General features: G+C 56.6%; 45 pseudogenes; all 45 read left to right on the top strand.

Annotated features, from left to right (window-relative positions):
- Nucleotides 1–24: 24 nt before the first annotated feature.
- Nucleotides 25–143, top strand: LOC136600678 (5S ribosomal RNA; annotated as a pseudogene).
- Nucleotides 144–223: 80 nt separating this feature from the next.
- LOC136600677 (5S ribosomal RNA) lies at nt 224–342 on the top strand (annotated as a pseudogene).
- Nucleotides 343–422: 80 nt separating this feature from the next.
- LOC136600675 (5S ribosomal RNA) lies at nt 423–541 on the top strand (annotated as a pseudogene).
- Nucleotides 542–621: 80 nt separating this feature from the next.
- On the top strand, nt 622–740 carry LOC136600174 (5S ribosomal RNA; annotated as a pseudogene).
- An 80-nt stretch (nt 741–820) lies between these two features.
- On the top strand, nt 821–939 carry LOC136600674 (5S ribosomal RNA; annotated as a pseudogene).
- An 80-nt stretch (nt 940–1,019) lies between these two features.
- On the top strand, nt 1,020–1,138 carry LOC136600673 (5S ribosomal RNA; annotated as a pseudogene).
- An 80-nt stretch (nt 1,139–1,218) lies between these two features.
- On the top strand, nt 1,219–1,337 carry LOC136600834 (5S ribosomal RNA; annotated as a pseudogene).
- Nucleotides 1,338–1,616: 279 nt separating this feature from the next.
- LOC136600672 (5S ribosomal RNA) lies at nt 1,617–1,735 on the top strand (annotated as a pseudogene).
- An 80-nt stretch (nt 1,736–1,815) lies between these two features.
- On the top strand, nt 1,816–1,934 carry LOC136600374 (5S ribosomal RNA; annotated as a pseudogene).
- Nucleotides 1,935–2,014: 80 nt separating this feature from the next.
- Nucleotides 2,015–2,133, top strand: LOC136600475 (5S ribosomal RNA; annotated as a pseudogene).
- An 80-nt stretch (nt 2,134–2,213) lies between these two features.
- Nucleotides 2,214–2,332, top strand: LOC136600076 (5S ribosomal RNA; annotated as a pseudogene).
- Nucleotides 2,333–2,412: 80 nt separating this feature from the next.
- On the top strand, nt 2,413–2,531 carry LOC136600671 (5S ribosomal RNA; annotated as a pseudogene).
- Nucleotides 2,532–2,611: 80 nt separating this feature from the next.
- Nucleotides 2,612–2,730, top strand: LOC136600443 (5S ribosomal RNA; annotated as a pseudogene).
- Nucleotides 2,731–2,810: 80 nt separating this feature from the next.
- Nucleotides 2,811–2,929, top strand: LOC136600013 (5S ribosomal RNA; annotated as a pseudogene).
- Nucleotides 2,930–3,009: 80 nt separating this feature from the next.
- On the top strand, nt 3,010–3,128 carry LOC136600669 (5S ribosomal RNA; annotated as a pseudogene).
- Nucleotides 3,129–3,208: 80 nt separating this feature from the next.
- LOC136600284 (5S ribosomal RNA) lies at nt 3,209–3,327 on the top strand (annotated as a pseudogene).
- Nucleotides 3,328–3,407: 80 nt separating this feature from the next.
- LOC136600668 (5S ribosomal RNA) lies at nt 3,408–3,526 on the top strand (annotated as a pseudogene).
- Nucleotides 3,527–3,606: 80 nt separating this feature from the next.
- LOC136600651 (5S ribosomal RNA) lies at nt 3,607–3,725 on the top strand (annotated as a pseudogene).
- Nucleotides 3,726–3,805: 80 nt separating this feature from the next.
- LOC136600282 (5S ribosomal RNA) lies at nt 3,806–3,924 on the top strand (annotated as a pseudogene).
- An 80-nt stretch (nt 3,925–4,004) lies between these two features.
- LOC136600667 (5S ribosomal RNA) lies at nt 4,005–4,123 on the top strand (annotated as a pseudogene).
- An 80-nt stretch (nt 4,124–4,203) lies between these two features.
- Nucleotides 4,204–4,322, top strand: LOC136600666 (5S ribosomal RNA; annotated as a pseudogene).
- An 80-nt stretch (nt 4,323–4,402) lies between these two features.
- On the top strand, nt 4,403–4,521 carry LOC136600244 (5S ribosomal RNA; annotated as a pseudogene).
- An 80-nt stretch (nt 4,522–4,601) lies between these two features.
- LOC136600202 (5S ribosomal RNA) lies at nt 4,602–4,720 on the top strand (annotated as a pseudogene).
- An 80-nt stretch (nt 4,721–4,800) lies between these two features.
- Nucleotides 4,801–4,919, top strand: LOC136600529 (5S ribosomal RNA; annotated as a pseudogene).
- Nucleotides 4,920–4,999: 80 nt separating this feature from the next.
- LOC136600665 (5S ribosomal RNA) lies at nt 5,000–5,118 on the top strand (annotated as a pseudogene).
- An 80-nt stretch (nt 5,119–5,198) lies between these two features.
- On the top strand, nt 5,199–5,317 carry LOC136600097 (5S ribosomal RNA; annotated as a pseudogene).
- An 80-nt stretch (nt 5,318–5,397) lies between these two features.
- LOC136600172 (5S ribosomal RNA) lies at nt 5,398–5,516 on the top strand (annotated as a pseudogene).
- Nucleotides 5,517–5,596: 80 nt separating this feature from the next.
- LOC136600663 (5S ribosomal RNA) lies at nt 5,597–5,715 on the top strand (annotated as a pseudogene).
- Nucleotides 5,716–5,795: 80 nt separating this feature from the next.
- Nucleotides 5,796–5,914, top strand: LOC136600662 (5S ribosomal RNA; annotated as a pseudogene).
- Nucleotides 5,915–5,994: 80 nt separating this feature from the next.
- On the top strand, nt 5,995–6,113 carry LOC136600822 (5S ribosomal RNA; annotated as a pseudogene).
- Nucleotides 6,114–6,392: 279 nt separating this feature from the next.
- On the top strand, nt 6,393–6,511 carry LOC136600661 (5S ribosomal RNA; annotated as a pseudogene).
- Nucleotides 6,512–6,591: 80 nt separating this feature from the next.
- LOC136600373 (5S ribosomal RNA) lies at nt 6,592–6,710 on the top strand (annotated as a pseudogene).
- An 80-nt stretch (nt 6,711–6,790) lies between these two features.
- LOC136600473 (5S ribosomal RNA) lies at nt 6,791–6,909 on the top strand (annotated as a pseudogene).
- An 80-nt stretch (nt 6,910–6,989) lies between these two features.
- On the top strand, nt 6,990–7,108 carry LOC136600281 (5S ribosomal RNA; annotated as a pseudogene).
- Nucleotides 7,109–7,188: 80 nt separating this feature from the next.
- On the top strand, nt 7,189–7,307 carry LOC136600660 (5S ribosomal RNA; annotated as a pseudogene).
- An 80-nt stretch (nt 7,308–7,387) lies between these two features.
- On the top strand, nt 7,388–7,506 carry LOC136600658 (5S ribosomal RNA; annotated as a pseudogene).
- An 80-nt stretch (nt 7,507–7,586) lies between these two features.
- On the top strand, nt 7,587–7,705 carry LOC136600243 (5S ribosomal RNA; annotated as a pseudogene).
- An 80-nt stretch (nt 7,706–7,785) lies between these two features.
- Nucleotides 7,786–7,904, top strand: LOC136600201 (5S ribosomal RNA; annotated as a pseudogene).
- Nucleotides 7,905–7,984: 80 nt separating this feature from the next.
- On the top strand, nt 7,985–8,103 carry LOC136600656 (5S ribosomal RNA; annotated as a pseudogene).
- An 80-nt stretch (nt 8,104–8,183) lies between these two features.
- On the top strand, nt 8,184–8,302 carry LOC136600655 (5S ribosomal RNA; annotated as a pseudogene).
- An 80-nt stretch (nt 8,303–8,382) lies between these two features.
- Nucleotides 8,383–8,501, top strand: LOC136600233 (5S ribosomal RNA; annotated as a pseudogene).
- Nucleotides 8,502–8,581: 80 nt separating this feature from the next.
- On the top strand, nt 8,582–8,700 carry LOC136600171 (5S ribosomal RNA; annotated as a pseudogene).
- Nucleotides 8,701–8,780: 80 nt separating this feature from the next.
- On the top strand, nt 8,781–8,899 carry LOC136600654 (5S ribosomal RNA; annotated as a pseudogene).
- An 80-nt stretch (nt 8,900–8,979) lies between these two features.
- On the top strand, nt 8,980–9,098 carry LOC136600810 (5S ribosomal RNA; annotated as a pseudogene).
- Nucleotides 9,099–9,377: 279 nt separating this feature from the next.
- LOC136600653 (5S ribosomal RNA) lies at nt 9,378–9,496 on the top strand (annotated as a pseudogene).
- Nucleotides 9,497–9,504: the final 8 nt, after the last annotated feature.

Genomic DNA, 9,504 nt, shown 5'->3' with positions numbered 1-9,504 from the left:
GCCCATAGGAAAGGAGGAGGAGCTGTCAACGGGCATTCTAAGCTGAATGTGCCTGCTCTCGTCAGATCGCGGCCGCCAGCCAGCTTGAGGCCTGGCAAGTACCAGTATGGGTGACCGGCTGGGAATCCCAGGTCCCGTTGACTTTTATGGCCGTGAGTAGGTTGCTTTCCTTTTCGGAGGTGCGTTCGCACTGCAGAAAGCCCATAGGAAAGGAGGAGGAGCTGTCAACGGGCATTCTAAGCTGAATGTGCCTGCTCTCGTCAGATCGCGGCCGCCAGCCAGCTTGAGGCCTGGCAAGTACCAGTATGGGTGACCGGCTGGGAATCCCAGGTCCCGTTGACTTTTAAGGCCGTGAGTAGGTTTCTTTCCTTTTCGGAAGTGCGTTCGCACTGCAGAAAGCCCATAGGAAAGGAGGAGGAGCTGTCAACGGGCATTCTAAGCTGAATGTGCCTGCTCTCGTCAGATCGCGGCCGCCAGCCAGCTTGAGGCCTGGCAAGTACCAGTATGGGTGACCGGCTGGGAATCCCAGGTCCCGTTGACTTTTAAGGCCGTGAGTAGGTTTCTTTCCTTTTCGGAGGTGCGTTCGCACTGCAGAAAGCCCATAGGAAAGGAGGAGGAGCTGTCAACGGGCATTCTAAGCTGAATGTGCCTGCTCTCGTCAGATCGTGGCCGCCAGCCAGCTTGAGGCCTGGCAAGTACCAGTATGGGTGACCGGCTGGGAATCCCAGGTCCCGTTGACTTTTAAGGCCGTGAGTAGGTTTCTTTCCGTTTCGGAGGTGCGTTCGCACTGCAGAAAGCCCATAGGAAAGGAGGAGGAGCTGTCAACGGGCATTCTAAGCTGAATGTGCCTGCTCTCGTCAGATCGCGGCCGCCAGCCAGCTTGAGGCCTGGCAAGTACCAGTATGGGTGACCGGCTGGGAATCCCAGGTCCCGTTGACTTTTAAGGCCGTGAGTAGGTTTCTTTCCTTTTCGGAGGTGCGTTCGCACTGCAGAAAGCCCATAGGAAAGGAGGAGGAGCTGTCAACGGGCATTCTAAGCTGAATGTGCCTGCTCTCGTCAGATCGCGGCCGCCAGCCAGCTTGAGGCCTGGCAAGTACCAGTATGGGTGACCGGCTGGGAATCCCAGGTCCCGTTGACTTTTAAGGCCGTGAGTAGGTTGCTTTCCTTTTCGGAGGTGCGTTCGCACTGCAGAAAGCCCATAGGAAAGGAGGAGGAGCTGTCAACGGGCATTCTAAGCTGAATGTACCTGCTCTCGTCAGATCGCGGCCGCCAGCCAGCTTGAGGCCTGGCAAGTACCAGTGTGGGTGACCGGCTGGGAATCCCAGGTCCCGTTGACTTTTAAGGCCGTGAGTAGGTTTCTTTCCTTTTCGGAGGTGCGTTCGCACTGCAGAAAGCCCATAGGAAAGGAGGAGGAGCTGTCAACGGGCATTCTAAACTGAATGTGCCTGCTCTCGTCAGATCGCGGCCGCCAGCCAGCTTGAGGCCTGGCAAGTACCAGTATGGGTGACCGGCTGGGAATCCCAGGTCCAGTTGACTTTTAAGGCCGTGAGTAGGTTGCTTTCCTTTTCGGAGGTGCGTTCGCACTGCAGAAAGCCCATAGGAAAGGAGGAGGAGCTGTCAACGGGCATTCTAAGCTGAATGTGCCTGCTCTCGTCAGATCGCGGCCGCCAGCCAGCTTGAGGCCTGGCAAGTACCAGTATGGGTGACCGGCTGGGAATCCCAGGTCCCGTTGACTTTTAAGGCCGTGAGTAGGTTGCTTTCCTTTTCGGAAGTGCGTTCGCACTGCAGAAAGCCCATAGGAAAGGAGGAGGAGCTGTCAACGGGCATTCTAAGCTGAATGTGCCTGCTCTCGTCAGATCGCGGCCGCCAGCCAGCTTGAGGCCTGGCAAGTACCAGTATGGGTGACCGGCTGGGAATCCCAGGTCCAGTTGACTTTTAAGGCCGTGAGTAGGTTTCTTTCCTTTTCGGAGGTGCGTTCGCACTGCAGAAAGCCCATAGGAAAGGAGGAGGAGCTGTCAACGGGCAATCTAAGCTGAATGTGCCTGCTCTTGTCAGATCGCGGCCGCCAGCCAGCTTGAGGCCTGGCAAGTACCAGTATGGGTGACCGGCTGGGAATCCCAGGTCCCGTTGACTTTTAAGGCCGTGAGTAGGTTTCTTTCCTTTTCGGAAGTGCGTTCGCACTGCAGAAAGCCCATAGGAAAGGAGGAGGAGCTATCAACGGGCATTCTAAGCTGAATGTGCCTGCTCTCGTCAGATCGCGGCCGCCAGCCAGCTTGAGGCCTGGCAAGTACCAGTATGGGTGACCGGCTGGGAATCCCAGGTCCCGTTGACTTTTAAGGCCGTGAGTAGGTTGCTTTCCTTTTCGGAGGTGCGTTCGCACTGCAGAAAGCCCATAGGAAAGGAGGAGGAGCTGTCAACGGGCATTCTAAGCTGAATGTGCCTGCTCTCGTCAGATCGCGGCCGCCAGCCAGCTTGAGGCCTGGCAAGTACCAGTATGGGTGACCGGCTGGGAATCCCAGGTCCCGTTGACTTTTAAGGCCGTGAGTAGGTTTCTTTCCTTTTCGGAGGTGCATTCGCACTGCAGAAAGCCCATAGGAAAGGAGGAGGAGCTGTCAACGGGCATTCTAAGCTGAATGTGCCTGCTCTCGTCAGATCGCGGCCGCCAGCCAGCTTGAGGCCTGGCAGGTACGAGTATGGGTGACCGGCTGGGAATCCCAGGTCCCGTTGACTTTTAAGGCCGTGAGTAGGTTGCTTTCCTTTTCGGAGGTGCGTTCGCACTGCAGAAAGCCCATAGGAAAGGAGGAAGAGCTGTCAACGGGCATTCTAAGCTGAATGTACCTGCTCTCGTCAGATCGCGGCCGCCAGCCAGCTTGAGGCCTGGCAAGTACCAGTATGGGTGACCGGCTGGGAATCCCAGGTCCCATTGACTTTTAAGGCCGTGAGTAGGTTTCTTTCCGTTTCGGAGGTGCGTTCGCACTGCAGAAAGCCCATAGGAAAGGAGGAGGAGCTGTCAACGGGCATTCTAAGCTGAATGTGCCTGCTCTCGTCAGATCGCGGCCGCCAGCCAGCTTGAGGCCTGGCAAGTACCAGTATGGGTGACCGGCTGGGAATCCCAGGTCCCGTTGACTTTTAAGGCCGTGAGTAGGTTTCTTTCCTTTTCGGAGGTGCGTTCGCACTGCAGAAAGCCCATAGGAAAGGAGGAGGAGCTGTCAACGGGCATTCTAAGCTGAATGTGCCTGCTCTTGTCAGATCGCGGCCGCCAGCCAGCTTGAGGCCTGGCAAGTACCAGTATGGGTGACCGGCTGGGAATCCCAGGTCCCGTTGACTTTTAAGGCCGTGAGTAGGTTTCTTTCCTTTTCGGAGGTGCGTTCGCACTGCAGAAAGCCCATAGGAAAGGAGGAGGAGCTGTCAACGGGCATTCTAAGCTGAATGTGCCTGCTCTCGTCAGATCGCGGCCGCCAGCCAGCTTGAGGCCTGGCAAGTACCAGTATGGGTGACCGGCTGGGAATCCCAGGTCCCGTTGACTTTTATGGCCGTGAGTAGGTTTCTTTCCTTTTCGGAGGTGCGTTCGCACTGCAGAAAGCCCATAGGAAAGGAGGAGGAGCTGTCAACGGGCATTCTAAGCTGAATGTACCTGCTCTCGTCAGATCGCGGCCGCCAGCCAGCTTGAGGCCTGGCAAGTACCAGTATGGGTGACCGGCTGGGAATCCCAGGTCCCGTTGACTTTTAAGGCCGTGAGTAGGTTTCTTTCCTTTTCGGAAGTGCGTTCGCACTGCAGAAAGCCCATAGGAAAGGAGGAGGAGCTGTCAACGGGCATTCTAAGCTGAATGTGCCTGCTCTTGTCAGATCGCGGCCGCCAGCCAGCTTGAGGCCTGGCAAGTACCAGTATGGGTGACCGGCTGGGAATCCCAGGTCCCGTTGACTTTTAAGGCCGTGAGTAGGTTTCTTTCCTTTTCGGAGGTGCGTTCGCACTGCAGAAAGCCCATAGGAAAGGAGGAGGAGCTGTCAACGGGCATTCTAAGCTGAATGTGCCTGCTCTCGTCAGATCGCGGCCGCCAGCCAGCTTGAGGCCTGGCAAGTACCAGTATGGGTGACCGGCTGGGAATCCCAGGTCCCGTTGACTTTTATGGCCGTGAGTAGGTTGCTTTCCTTTTCGGAGGTGCGTTCGCACTGCAGAAAGCCCATAGGAAAGGAGGAGGAGCTGTCAACGGGCATTCTAAGCTGAATGTGCCTGCTCTCGTCAGATCGCGGCCGCCAGCCAGCTTGAGGCCTGGCAAGTACCAGTATGGGTGACCGGCTGGGAATCCCAGGTCCCGTTGACTTTTAAGGCCGTGAGTAGGTTTCTTTCCTTTTCGGAAGTGCGTTCGCACTGCAGAAAGCCCATAGGAAAGGAGGAGGAGCTGTCAACGGGCATTCTAAGCTGAATGTGCCTGCTCTCGTCAGATCGCGGCCGCCAGCCAGCTTGAGGCCTGGCAAGTACCAGTATGGGTGACCGGCTGGGAATCCCAGGTCCCATTGACTTTTAAGGCCGTGAGTAGGTTTCTTTCCGTTTCGGAGGTGCGTTCGCACTGCAGAAAGCCCATAGGAAAGGAGGAGGAGCTGTCAACGGGCATTCTAAGCTGAATGTGCCTGCTCTCGTCAGATTGCGGCCGCCAGCCAGCTTGAGGCCTGGCAAGTACCAGTATGGGTGACCGGCTGGGAATCCCAGGTCCCGTTGACTTTTAAGGCCGTGAGTAGGTTTCTTTCCTTTTCGGAGGTGCATTCGCACTGCAGAAAGCCCATAGGAAAGGAGGAGGAGCTGTCAACGGGCATTCTAAGCTGAATGTGCCTGCTCTCGTCAGATCGCAGCCGCCAGCCAGCTTGAGGCCTGGCAAGTACCAGTATGGGTGACCGGCTGGGAATCCCAGGTCCCGTTGACTTTTATGGCCGTGAGTAGGTTGCTTTCCTTTTCGGAGGTGCGTTCGCACTGCAGAAAGCCCATAGGAAAGGAGGAGGAGCTGTCAACGGGCATTCTAAGCTGAATGTGCCTGCTCTCGTCAGATCGCGGCCGCCAGCCAGCTTGAGGCCTGGCAAGTACCAGTATGGGTGACCGGCTGGGAATCCCAGGTCCCGTTGACTTTTAAGGCCGTGAGTAGGTTTCTTTCCTTTTCGGAAGTGCGTTCGCACTGCAGAAAGCCCATAGGAAAGGAGGAGGAGCTGTCAACGGGCATTCTAAGCTGAATGTGCCTGCTCTCGTCAGATCGCGGCCGCCAGCCAACTTGAGGCCTGGCAAGTACTAGTATGGGTGACCGGCTGGGAATCCCAGGTCCCGTTGACTTTTAAGGCCGTGAGTAGGTTTCTTTCCTTTTCGGAGGTGCGTTCGCACTGCAGAAAGCCCATAGGAAAGGAGGAGGAGCTGTCAACGGGCATTCTAAGCTGAATGTGCCTGCTCTCGTCAGATCGTGGCCGCCAGCCAGCTTGAGGCCTGGCAAGTACCAGTATGGGTGACCGGCTGGGAATCCCAGGTCCCGTTGACTTTTAAGGCCGTGAGTAGGTTTCTTTACGTTTCGGAGGTGCGTTCGCACTGCAGAAAGCCCATAGGAAAGGAGGAGGAGCTGTCAACGGGCATTCTAAGCTGAATGTGCCTGCTCTCGTCAGATCGCGGCCGCCAGCCAGCTTGAGGCCTGGCAAGTACCAGTATGGGTGACCGGCTGGGAATCCCAGGTCCCGTTGACTTTTAAGGCCGTGAGTAGGTTTCTTTCCTTTTCGGAGGTGCGTTCGCACTGCAGAAAGCCCATAGGAAAGGAGGAGGCGCTGTCAACGGGCATTCTAAGCTGAATGTGCCTGCTCTCGTCAGATCGCGGCCGCCAGCCAGCTTGAGGCCTGGCAAGTACCAGTATGGGTGACCGGCTGGGAATCCCAGGTCCCGTTGACTTTTAAGGCCGTGAGTAGGTTGCTTTCCTTTTCGGAGGTGCGTTCGCACTGCAGAAAGCCCATAGGAAAGGAGGAGGAGCTGTCAACGGGCATTCTAAGCTGAATGTACCTGCTCTCGTCAGATCGCGGCCGCCAGCCAGCTTGAGGCCTGGCAAGTACCAGTGTGGGTGACCGGCTGGGAATCCCAGGTCCCGTTGACTTTTAAGGCCGTGAGTAGGTTTCTTTCCTTTTCGGAGGTGCGTTCGCACTGCAGAAAGCCCATAGGAAAGGAGGAGGAGCTGTCAACGGGCATTCTAAACTGAATGTGCCTGCTCTCGTCAGATCGCGGCCGCCAGCCAGCTTGAGGCCTGGCAAGTACCAGTATGGGTGACCGGCTGGGAATCCAAGGTCCAGTTGACTTTTAAGGCCGTGAGTAGGTTGCTTTCCTTTTCGGAGGTGCGTTCGCACTGCAGAAAGCCCATAGGAAAGGAGGAGGAGCTGTCAACGGGCATTCTAAGCTGAATGTGCCTGCTCTCGTCAGATCGCGGCCGCCAGCCAGCTTGAGGCCTGGCAAGTACCAGTATGGGTGACCGGCTGGGAATCCCAGGTCCCGTTGACTTTTAAGGCCGTGAGTAGGTTGCTTTCCTTTTCGGAAGTGCGTTCGCACTGCAGAAAGCCCATAGGAAAGGAGGAGGAGCTGTCAACGGGCATTCTAAGCTGAATGTGCCTGCTCTCGTCAGATCGCGGCCGCCAGCCAGCTTGAGGCCTGGCAAGTACCAGTATGGGTGACCGGCTGGGAATCCCAGGTCCAGTTGACTTTTAAGGCCGTGAGTAGGTTTCTTTCCTTTTCGGAGGTGCGTTCGCACTGCAGAAAGCCCATAGGAAAGGAGGAGGAGCTGTCAACGGGCAATCTAAGCTGAATGTGCCTGCTCTTGTCAGATCGCGGCCGCCAGCCAGCTTGAGGCCTGGCAAGTACCAGTATGGGTGACCGGCTGGGAATCCCAGGTCCCGTTGACTTTTAAGGCCGTGAGTAGGTTTCTTTCCTTTTCGGAAGTGCGTTCGCACTGCAGAAAGCCCATAGGAAAGGAGGAGGAGCTGTCAACGGGCATTCTAAGCTGAATGTGCCTGCTCTTGTCAGATCGCGGCCGCCAGCCAGCTTGAGGCCTGGCAAGTACCAGTATGGGTGACCGGCTGGGAATCCCAGGTCCCGTTGACTTTTAAGGCCGTGAGTAGGTTTCTTTCCTTTTCGGAGGTGCGTTCGCACTGCAGAAAGCCCATAGGAAAGGAGGAGGAGCTGTCAACGGGCATTCTAAGCTGAATGTGCCTGCTCTCGTCAGATCGCGGCCGCCAGCCAGCTTGAGGCCTGGCAAGTACCAGTATGGGTGACCGGCTGGGAATCCCAGGTCCCGTTGACTTTTATGGCCGTGAGTAGGTTGCTTTCCTTTTCGGAGGTGCGTTCGCACTGCAGAAAGCCCATAGGAAAGGAGGAGGAGCTGTCAACGGGCATTCTAAGCTGAATGTGCCTGCTCTCGTCAGATCGCGGCCGCCAGCCAGCTTGAGGCCTGGCAAGTACCAGTATGGGTGACCGGCTGGGAATCCCAGGTCCCGTTGACTTTTAAGGCCGTGAGTAGGTTTCTTTCCTTTTCGGAAGTGCGTTCGCACTGCAGAAAGCCCATAGGAAAGGAGGAGGAGCTGTCAACGGGCATTCTAAGCTGAATGTGCCTGCTCTCGTCAGATCGCGGCCGCCAGCCAGCTTGAGGCCTGGCAAGTACCAGTATGGGTGACCGGCTGGGAATCCCAGGTCCCATTGACTTTTAAGGCCGTGAGTAGGTTTCTTTCCGTTTCGGAGGTGCGTTCGCACTGCAGAAAGCCCATAGGAAAGGAGGAGGAGCTGTCAACGGGCATTCTAAGCTGAATGTGCCTGCTCTCGTCAGATTGCGGCCGCCAGCCAGCTTGAGGCCTGGCAAGTACCAGTATGGGTGACCGGCTGGGAATCCCAGGTCCCGTTGACTTTTAAGGCCGTGAGTAGGTTTCTTTCCTTTTCGGAGGTGCATTCGCACTGCAGAAAGCCCATAGGAAAGGAGGAGGAGCTGTCAACGGGCATTCTAAGCTGAATGTGCCTGCTCTCGTCAGATCGCGGCCGCCAGCCAGCTTGAGGCCTGGCAAGTACCAGTATGGGTGACCGGCTGGGAATCCCAGGTCCCGTTGACTTTTATGGCCGTGAGTAGGTTGCTTTCCTTTTCGGAGGTGCGTTCGCACTGCAGAAAGCCCATAGGAAAGGAGGAGGAGCTGTCAACGGGCATTCTAAGCTGAATGTGCCTGCTCTCGTCAGATCGCGGCCGCCAGCCAGCTTGAGGCCTGGCAAGTACCAGTATGGGTGACCGGCTGGGAATCCCAGGTCCCGTTGACTTTTAAGGCCGTGAGTAGGTTTCTTTCCTTTTCGGAAGTGCGTTCGCACTGCAGAAAGCCCATAGGAAAGGAGGAGGAGCTGTCAACGGGCATTCTAAGCTGAATGTGCCTGCTCTCGTCAGATCGCGGCCGCCAGCCAACTTGAGGCCTGGCAAGTACCAGTATGGGTGACCGGCTGGGAATCCCAGGTCCCGTTGACTTTTAAGGCCGTGAGTAGGTTTCTTTCCTTTTCGGAGGTGCGTTCGCACTGCAGAAAGCCCATAGGAAAGGAGGAGGAGCTGTCAACGGGCATTCTAAGCTGAATGTGCCTGCTCTCGTCAGATCGTGGCCGCCAGCCAGCTTGAGGCCTGGCAAGTACCAGTATGGGTGACCGGCTGGGAATCCCAGGTCCCGTTGACTTTTAAGGCCGTGAGTAGGTTTCTTTCCTTTTCGGAGGTGCGTTCGCACTGCAGAAAGCCCATAGGAAAGGAGGAGGCGCTGTCAACGGGCATTCTAAGCTGAATGTGCCTGCTCTCGTCAGATCGCGGCCGCCAGCCAGCTTGAGGCCTGGCAAGTACCAGTATGGGTGACCGGCTGGGAATCCCAGGTCCCGTTGACTTTTAAGGCCGTGAGTAGGTTGCTTTCCTTTTCGGAGGTGCGTTCGCACTGCAGAAAGCCCATAGGAAAGGAGGAGGAGCTGTCAACGGGCATTCTAAGCTGAATGTACCTGCTCTCGTCAGATCGCGGCCGCCAGCCAGCTTGAGGCCTGGCAAGTACCAGTGTGGGTGACCGGCTGGGAATCCCAGGTCCCGTTGACTTTTAAGGCCGTGAGTAGGTTTCTTTCCTTTTCGGAGGTGCGTTCGCACTGCAGAAAGCCCATAGGAAAGGAGGAGGAGCTGTCAACGGGCATTCTAAACTGAATGTGCCTGCTCTCGTCAGATCGCGGCCGCCAGCCAGCTTGAGGCCTGGCAAGTACCAGTATGGGTGACCGGCTGGGAATCCAAGGTCCAGTTGACTTTTAAGGCCGTGAGTAGGTTGCTTTCCTTTTCGGAGGTGCGTTCGCACTGCAGAAAGCCCATAGGAAAGGAGGAGGAGCTGTCAACGGGCATTCTAAGCTGAATGTGCCTGCTCTCGTCAGATCGCGGCCGCCAGCCAGCTTGAGGCCTGGCAAGTACCAGTATGGGTGACCGGCTGGGAATCCCAGGTCCCGTTGACTTTTAAGGC

Source organism: Eleutherodactylus coqui, unplaced genomic scaffold (genome assembly GCF_035609145.1).
Source record: "Eleutherodactylus coqui strain aEleCoq1 unplaced genomic scaffold, aEleCoq1.hap1 HAP1_SCAFFOLD_195, whole genome shotgun sequence".
Taxonomy (NCBI): domain Eukaryota; kingdom Metazoa; phylum Chordata; class Amphibia; order Anura; family Eleutherodactylidae; genus Eleutherodactylus; species Eleutherodactylus coqui.
Note: the sequence above shows the minus strand (reverse complement) of the source record. Positions and strands in the feature narration are given on the sequence as shown.